Source organism: Scomber japonicus, chromosome 13, assembly GCF_027409825.1.
Source record: "Scomber japonicus isolate fScoJap1 chromosome 13, fScoJap1.pri, whole genome shotgun sequence".
NCBI lineage: Eukaryota > Metazoa > Chordata > Actinopteri > Scombriformes > Scombridae > Scomber > Scomber japonicus.
In genome coordinates this window covers 11192680-11201747 of record NC_070590.1, presented here as the reverse complement: position 1 = coordinate 11201747, position 9068 = coordinate 11192680, and the positions used below count along the sequence as shown (strand labels likewise).

Here is a 9068-nt window from a genome sequence, read left to right as displayed (position 1 = left end):
CCTTGAGGGAAAACTGAAAGAAGTTAGAGATTATTCCCAGATGAAACATCTTGTACATGTCAGTGTTTCCCCACAGCTCCTCTATTAAAAAGGCAGGAAGGGGGTTAGATATAAGCAGCTGATTAGTAACTTTGGAGTTTTGTTTTAAGCCTCCACTGACATGATCACTCCCTGGTGGTTTTATTTAGCTGGCTATTTGTGTTGATATTTCAATCAAGAAGCAAAACAATGTCAAATTTTTGTACAACCACTTAAATCTTTCAATCAAAAATAAGCAAATGAGACTCATGTTAGCTTGGTGTTAGAACAACAGCTAAATATTTAGCTTCCACCTCTTTGGAAGATTGACTTATTTACACTTCTGGTTCACTTCTGCATACCGTGTGGGCTAAACTAAGTGTCTCTATGTTGAGTTTGCCTTCAGTGCTAAATGTTTATGTCCCTGAAACTTTATTCAGATGGGTCCTTAATGGAAATGCATCCAATCAGAATGTAATAATACGATCATCACAATCAAAACAGATGGCTGTTGTTGTTGTGTTATGCTGTCAGGGGAAAGCTAACACAAATCTATCTTCATGAAGCAAGTTGCTAGAGGATTTCTTTTTAGGAAACTTGTTTTTTTTTTTTATAACCTTGATAGTTGCTTTTTACTTACAAATATGTTAGAGAAATTTTAAACCTTTTTATTTTTCTGTCTCATTTTACAACAGCGAGGTGAAAGGTATGATCACCAATGTACTGAATCAAAGCTGAAACACATGAAAACCAAACATGATTATGATATGATATGTTTTTCCTTATCCAACCACAATGCAGAACGTTCAAGGAGAATTATGCTTAAACTGCAGTGATGGTCAGATGGTCAAACAGTGTCTGAAACCTTCCCACACATATCTTTTAAAAGTCTGAATTAGAGCTGCAACTTTAATAACCTCGATCACATGGTCAGGCCCACTTGACACAACAACTGGCCAGATGTGGAGAGGTGAGAAAGTAAGTGAATTTTAACTTAAATGAATGCACGAGAACAGATTGTCTAAAAATGTACACAATCAGTATACTGAAGTTATCCATGACAGGACAGGTTTCTCCCTGCCTTCAACTCTGACTGTAAGAAACAAACCCTCTTGGCTGCAGATGTGGTCAGACAACATGTCAAACAGGCCGGTTTGTTTCCTGTAGTACACAGTGTTACAGTAAGTAGCTTCCTTCTATTATACTTCGAAAGAACTACAACAGAACTATTATTATACAGTAGCTGGCTCTCAATATTGTGAAAGAGTGTCCTCGTGCTGCTGAGAATAAGAATTGGACCCTTTAGAGAATTTGTCTCAATACAACAGTGTGAGAAACTTCAGGAAGGAATCAAATTAAAAAAGAAGGACAGTGGAAGGAACAAGGTAGGAAAGGATGAGTGAAGGAGTTAACAAACAGAGGCGTGAACAGATGTCAGGAAAATAAAACAGAATTAAGAGAGACACTGTGCCCTACACCTGACAAGCACATATTGTATACTGGGTACGCAATATGTACACACACATATGCACACCAACTGGAGAGGCGTCAGGCCAAACAAACGAGCCACAGAAATCAAATAGATTTCCTTTATCACCTTGCTGGCTCCAGCCACCAGAACATTAACACAATATTTATTGATGCTGCCACTGCTCCTGCTGCTGCTGCTGCTGCATTATGGGAGCAGGGATGAGAGAGTGGAAAACAGAAAGAGAGAGGGAGAAGAAACGGATAAAAAGAAAAAGAGAAGGAAGAGGCAGAGGTCCAAATAATTTTCTAACTAAGCCTCCCACTCCGTCTCCCAAAATCTGCTGACAAACAATGAAGGAGGTGAGTCGGAGCCAGCAAGGCTGGGGCCCTGCCAAAAACCCAGGAGGAGAGAGAGAGAGAGAGAGAGGGAGCAAGAGAGAGAGAGAGAAGAGAGAAGAGAGGAGGACAGGTGGGAGGAGGGAGACAGGGAGAAAGAAACAGACAGAAATGGAGGATTGATCCATCCCTCCCGTCTCCACTGCCATCAGGAGTTCATTAGCTCTTGCAAGGGAGGAAAGGAGGGATGAAAAGGACAGAGAGATGGAGGATGAATACTCTGCCCTCCACTCCCAGCGACCCCGGCTACCACCCCCGTTTGTCTACCTGCACCTCCCCTCCTCCGCCCCCTCCTGTCATCCTTCATCCTGCCCTCCCTACACCTCTTCCTCTCCTCTACCTCACTCCCTTCTGTCCCTGCTGGCTTCACCTTCTTCACCTTCTCCTTTGTTGCTTTTTCTTCTACTCCCTCTATCCCTCTCGTCAACTATCTCCCCTCCACACCTCATCATTATCTTTCTTCCTCGTGTATTCTTTTTCCACAGTTCTCTACAATATCAAAACTATATTATTTATTGTTATCCATCTGCAAACTTTGTCTCTGAGCTCTTTTCCAGGCCTTAAAACTCAAACAAACACTCATTTTTGATATGAGAAAAAGGCAAAAACATGTAAACCCCAAACTCCCTTCTCCTCTGAACCCCAGCTTTTCACTGCTTCTTTTATTCATTTTGATATATCTGATGGCTTTAAATATATATTAAGCACAAATTAAATCTTCAAGGATGGTGCATCAGTGAATCAGAGGCTCATTTCCATTCTGGTTTGCCGGATGTTCAAACAGCAAAGAAAGGTCTGACATACTGTTCCTGTCTGTTGTTTACTCGCCCTCTCTCTCTCTCTCTCTCTCTCTCTCCCACTCTCTCTCTCTCTCTCCCCACAAACACACACACACACACCCCTGAAACCTTCCCATCAGGAGCTCAGGCAGCATCTGTCAGCCTGTCCATCAATATGCTTACAGCCTTTCAGACTTTTTTATTTTTTATTTTTCCACTACAGAAGAGTAGGAGGTAGAAGTCAGGCAGGCAGAGGGAGAACAGTCCAACATTTAAGTGTCTGTCTAATGGATAATAACACACTATAACCAATGTTTCTGGAGCCTACTTTTTAAATGTGACATATTTATCCAAAGTCAGATTTCTCTCAGACTGATTTAGAGCTGCAACGATTAGTAGATTAATTGTTAATTGCCTACTATTAAATTAAATGCCAACAATTTTGATAATTGATTCAAGGTTTAGAGTAATTTATGAAGAAAAAACGCCCTAAGACTCACATTCCAGTTTCTCAGATGTGAAAATGTTCTTGTTCCTTTACTCTTCTAGGATAGTAAACTGAATATGTTTTGGTTGTGAACTGTTGGACAGGACCAAAGAAGACATTTGAAGACATCATCTTAGGCTATGATACACACTGCTTAACATTTTTCACCATTTTCTGACATTTTATGAACCGAACAACTAACTAATTAATTGAGTATAATCTGAAGATTAATCAAAAATGAATATAATCATTAGTTGCAGCCTTGGACTGATTTCTAAGACAATTAACGCCTACACAGTTTTTCAGTTGATTAGACGTCTATTCAGGTTGATGCTAGGCGGAGATATGCTGGGAATTACATGAGGTCACTAGACTCGTTGTACTAATTACAAAGATAAATGTTATCCTCACTCTAAAAAGGTGCAACAAAACAAGAAAGTCAGGAATCTGTCAGTCAAGCTCAGTCTGTATTTGCTCACACAGTCCTGAGAGGAGATTTTATCGGGTGGGTAAGATAGAAGAAGAGGAGAACAACTGTTATGAGTGGCTTTATAAGAAATCACTAATCAAGAATGAAAACTTCTATTTTTCTACTGCATAGCTTTATACATCCAGCAGAGATTCAGAAGTTCAGGGCACAGTGGTGACATATTTATGATGGATCAAACACTTCATAACAAGTGTTTCCATTGAGATAAACCACCTGATAAATTCATGTTATTTCATCCATTGTCAAAGCTAGTATCCTTATTCTGTCCCTCAATGGAAGTGGCAAAACGTAATATAATATATAACATACTTCAAATGAATATAATCTTGGGCTGCAACTAATAACTGTTTATTTACATTCTACATCTAAAAATATGATCAGAATAAGTGTATGTGTCCGTGGACGGCTGTTTCAAGGGGAAATGAAAATGCTTGAAATAAGCATAAAGGAAACGAAACATAAGTTTGGTGAGACATGTCCTAATGATATCATCTTTGTGGTAAGAACATAGACTTGAACTGTAATAACAAAAAAAAGCCATCTGCTGTACCACCACATTCAATGCTCCTATTCAGTTAGCTAGAGAGAGAGCTTTTTATGAAGCACATTCCAATTACTCCTGCAAAAATCTTTCTTTGAAATGTGTGTCCTGCTTTCCTTCCTCAACAGTGATGAGTGCAGGTGTGCATACTTTGTGATTATCCTTTACAAACAAGTCTGAGTCACAGTGGCACAGCAAAAAAAAAAAAAAAAGTAGAATTTAAAGAGAGAGTGCTCTCTCCCCTTGAAGTCTGACGTCATCTGTTGCCCACTGAACAGCAGGTTAGCATGCACACACTCAAGAACCAGCTAATGAGGGTCTAGGCCACAGCGGGGTCATCCACTGAGAGCAAACACTGACAAAACACACACACACACACACACACACACACACACACACACACACACACACACACACACACACAGGCTATTGCATAAAAGCATGTCTGGAGTGGGGCTGCATGATATATCGTTTCAGCATCGACACTGAAATGTGCACATGTGCAACGGTCACATTGCAGGACACAAGATGTCAACTAAGGCAAATTAACTCAAACATGTCATGCTAGAACTTTTGTAAAGCTTGATCAAAAAAAAAGGTAAATTCAAGGTTCTCATTTTCTATGAATAATCTACTAGAAAAGTCAGTCTGATGTTAAATAATTTAGTCTGATTCAAGGGTGTGCTTCATCAGTCTTCATCAAACTACCAAAGCAGGCTACCATCATGTATGACAAAGAGATTTCTTATTATTCAGTTACTAGTTGCAGATTCATTTTCTGTTGATCAATCAACTAATCGTTGCAGCTCTATTTTAAACATATATTCTATGTAAGTGTAACACAAGTTATAATAGTCTTTAAAATTAAACAGCTGTTCTGTTATACCTAATATATCTGTCTTTTATTAAAGATAATCAATCAAGTCTAAGAAAACATTTTCTTTCCATGCTTATTTTTGTCTTTCTTATTCTGTCTTGGTCGAGATATTTTTTTCTCAGTCATTCTTCAAAAAGGAGAAAAATCTGAAAGAAATCTGAAAAAAAGACTATTTATATGGCAAATTTATCTATCAATTAGCAGAAATTTAAATTCTGAATCATCAGCCCTGATCACACATTCAATATCAGGCTGTTCTTAACACACAAACACACACAGCATATAGGGAACTAAACACCAGCAAGAACACGCACACACACACACACACACAAATCCTCCTCAGCTAGTAGTAATACCCTTGTGGCCGACATGCTGGTTAGTTAGTTAGCAAGCAGAGCACAGCAGAGAGCTGGTGACATGACAGCTAGCCAACACGCCTGCAGGCAGCTACACACACACACACGCACACACACATAAATCCCTCAGCTCAGTTGGTTCCTATCCTTCTTATCTGACACGTATTTCTGAATCACTCACACACATACACACTCATTTGCCCTGCAGCCCTCTTTAGCTATGTGTGTAAAAACATGTATGTGCACATGGGAAGGCATGCATGCGCGTCTGAGGGATTGACGGCACAGTTTGCGTGACGTTGGCGGTCCATTCATGAACAACACCACCACCCCCCACCCCTCCTCCTCCTCCTCTTCACTACGTAACTGCTAATGCGATGTAACTCACCACGTGGGGGTCCTTACCCCCTTTTCCATCCAATCAGAGCTCAGCGCTTAACACAGCACACACAAATACAAGTTCCTACACACGCTACGCTAGGCCCCCGCCCACACACACACGTGTGTGTATGTACACATGTGAGGCTTAAAAGGTCTGCATGCTTGGGTTTCACATGACATATTGTACCATGGACACACACACACACACACACACACACACACACACACATTCCTCCTGGCTGCACTCTTAAATAAGACTTGACAGGGAAATCATGGTAAAATGTTGATTGCGATGATGATGAGGAGATGATGAGGGAAAAGATGGAGGGATGGATAAAAGGCTGGGGAGGAACAGAGCAGTGGAAGTTAAAGAGGAAAGGGAGCGATGGTTGAGATGAAGGGAGGAGGGACTGAAATATAGATGACTGGCTGGATGGATGGATGGATGGTGTCAAAAAAAGCAAAAAAAAAGCAAATGCAGAATGAAAACCGCTCTCATCCCTATTCACTAGCCTTGTAAACAACCACTGTCTGTATACGAGAGAAGCAAGCCTCAAGGGAGGGCAGACAGACAGATAGATAGATAGACAGATAGACAGATAGACAGATAGAGAAAGACAGAGAGAAACCGGGAGGGAGAGAGAAAACAAGATAGCACTGCATCAGGGAAGATATGAAAGAGAGAGAGGGGGGGATAGAGGGATAGAGAGAGTCGTTATGCCCCCACACACCATGACTCATCTCCGGTTTCATACCCAGCGGGAGAAGGGTTGTGTGTGTGTGTGTGTGTGTGTGTGTGTGTGTGTGTGTGTGTGTGTGCGCTTCTGCAAGAGTGGGAGAGTTTGTCGAGAGAGAGTTTGATGAGCATGGTACACGCATCTTGAATATGTGTTTAGAGTGAGCGAGGGGCATGCCGAGAGAGTTGTTGGTACTTGTGCGTGATGATGACGATGCTCTGTGTGTGTCTGTGTGATGGTGATGATGATGGTGGGGGGAGAATGGGATTGAGGGATTGAGGGTACGGGGTTGGGGGGGGGGGGGGGGGGAGTGGGGGGCTGCTGTCACAACTGGGAACATTTAACAAGTCCCCAGACGATTCCTGCTTAATTGATTCAAGACTGGAGCCAGCTCAGCCTTACATGTGCCATCAAAAAAATTAAAAAGAAAATCTGGATAAATTGCACCATCCGTTAATGATCAGCACTAATTGGCAGACGGAATATTCTTTAGAGGTTCTCCAGGCAATTATGAAGAGTAGGTGACCACAACACGCTGCTGAGAATCATACCGGAGGCAAATGCCCCACTTACACCCCCTTAATACTATTCACATCTGACTGGCACCAGCATCTGCATCCACATGTCAAAGTCCTGGTTTTGTTATTGTTGGGGGGTATGAGAGAGGGTGGGTGGGTGGGTGGGTGGGAGGGAGAGGGGGGGGGTTCCCAGGTAGGGATGCAACAACCACTCTCATCCAAGCCATGGATACAAACAGACAGAGCTCTGACTTTGAGGAGGTAAACAACAGCCACTCCCCCCTCTTCTAAAGCCAGCTAGATCTGCACAGCACGAAGCAGGAGGAGGAGGAGGAGGAGGAGGAGAGGGTGCAGGAGGCAGAGAGGAGTTGCTCTAATTCCTTGATGTGTGTATGTGTGTGGTTGCGTGCTCAGCCTTCCTAAAAGCAATGCTGCTGCTCCCCCTGCACCCCCCTCCCACCACCCCCCAATTTGCTGAGGAGAGGAAGGGCCTGCAATTCCTCCAGGAATTGTAAAAAAAAATTTAAAAAAAAATAAAAAATAAAAAAGCTTGGTGCCACCACCTTGCACACAAACCTGCAGCACGACCAAAGCCCTCACACAACTTCACCTGGTATCCTCTCCCCATATATGTCTATAGCCTACATGGATGTGAGTGAGATGTGTGTGTGTGTGTGTGTGTGTGTGTGTGTGTGTGTGTGTGTGTGTGTGTGTTCCGGCTTCCCTGCCTTCACATACGCCTGCAAGTTACAACTCACATTCCTCGCTGCACTGTTGCAAATGAGCCTATTTGTTGCAATTACGCGCAAAAAATAGCCACACTTGGACACTCTCCAACTGCCCGCTCGCACACTTGATTCCCACCGGGGGCGCGTTCACGTCACGTCTGAGCACAACATGGCCAAGTTTACCCCGGTTATTTTATTATTATTATTATTATCATTATCATTATTAGTATTATTATTTCGTCCCCCCCTCTTTCGTGCACAGGCGTTGTGTGCTTGACCCGGGCGATGTGTCCTTTTCATCATCCGCAAAAAAACCACACATAACGACGTGCACCCTCCTCGGCTTGACCCACATGCACCATCCAGGCTGCTGACAAGCCCGCTGCAAAAGTGCGTACAGTGCCGCTGCCCTGCTGCTAGCCTAGCACTGACATAGCACTAGCAGCAGCAGCAGCAAAGTAGACTTCAGAGGTCCTGCAACACTCCCACTTTAAGGCTTTATCATGTACACCCGTGTGTTAGTTGGATTTTTAAACAGTATTTTTTACCTTGAACGCAGTCAGCTTCGGGTGCAGAGACGTCCTCAGTCCTGGACGGCGGGCGATTCCCAGAGATTAGGAGATCATTGGGAGCCAGGCACATGTAGTTTTTTTACAGTGGTGGGTTTAGCACTAGTTCAGTTTGCCCAGTCAGTGCCCTGACAGGCTGCTAGCAGTGCTGCTAAACACTGTGGATCCACGTTGGGTTGACAGGACTGTCCCTTCCCCTCCGCTTCACGGTGCGTTGTTGACAGCTCGTCAGCTCCGCAAAGACCGACGGCCGAGTCCAAATAATCCGAAATAAAAATCCAAAAGTGGGCAGCCACACTTGAGTTGCAGCCTTCTTTTTGTTCTTCTTTTTTTTTTTTTTTAAACAAGTCAATACCAACAAGCGGAGTGGTCCTGCTGCTGTTCACGGTGTAGCAGCAGGCTGTGAGGTGCGCACAACATACCACTCACAGGAAAGCATGTCGCATTTTGCAAAAAGCAGCCCCAAACGTGGTGTCAAAATCCGGCTGTGTTTTCCTCTCCAGTGCCAGCAGAACGGGAAGGAGGGTCGGAAGAATCACCAGGAGGAGGAGGAGGAGGGTGTTAAAAAAAAAAAAAAAAAGAAAAGAAAAGGATGCTTTATTTCCAAACGATGAGTCAGAGAAAAGATTGCAATCCAGTTTCGCAATGTCCCTCCTTCAGAAATAAAACATTGAGCTCTCCGCCGTCTTCACTTGCTGCCTCGCCTCGCTTCCACTCCTCT

General features: G+C 43.1%; 1 protein-coding gene across 1 annotated transcript in view; it reads right to left on the bottom strand.

The window, feature by feature from the left end:
* The window catches only part of jade2 (jade family PHD finger 2), a 158790-nt gene extending 150209 nt beyond the window's left edge, over nucleotides 1-8581 (bottom strand). The window contains exon 1 of the mRNA XM_053331049.1: nucleotides 8327-8581. The gene's annotated coding sequence lies outside the window, so the exon portion shown is untranslated. The remainder of the gene's footprint in view (nucleotides 1-8326) is intronic.
* Between the last annotated feature and the right edge of the window lie 487 nt (nucleotides 8582-9068).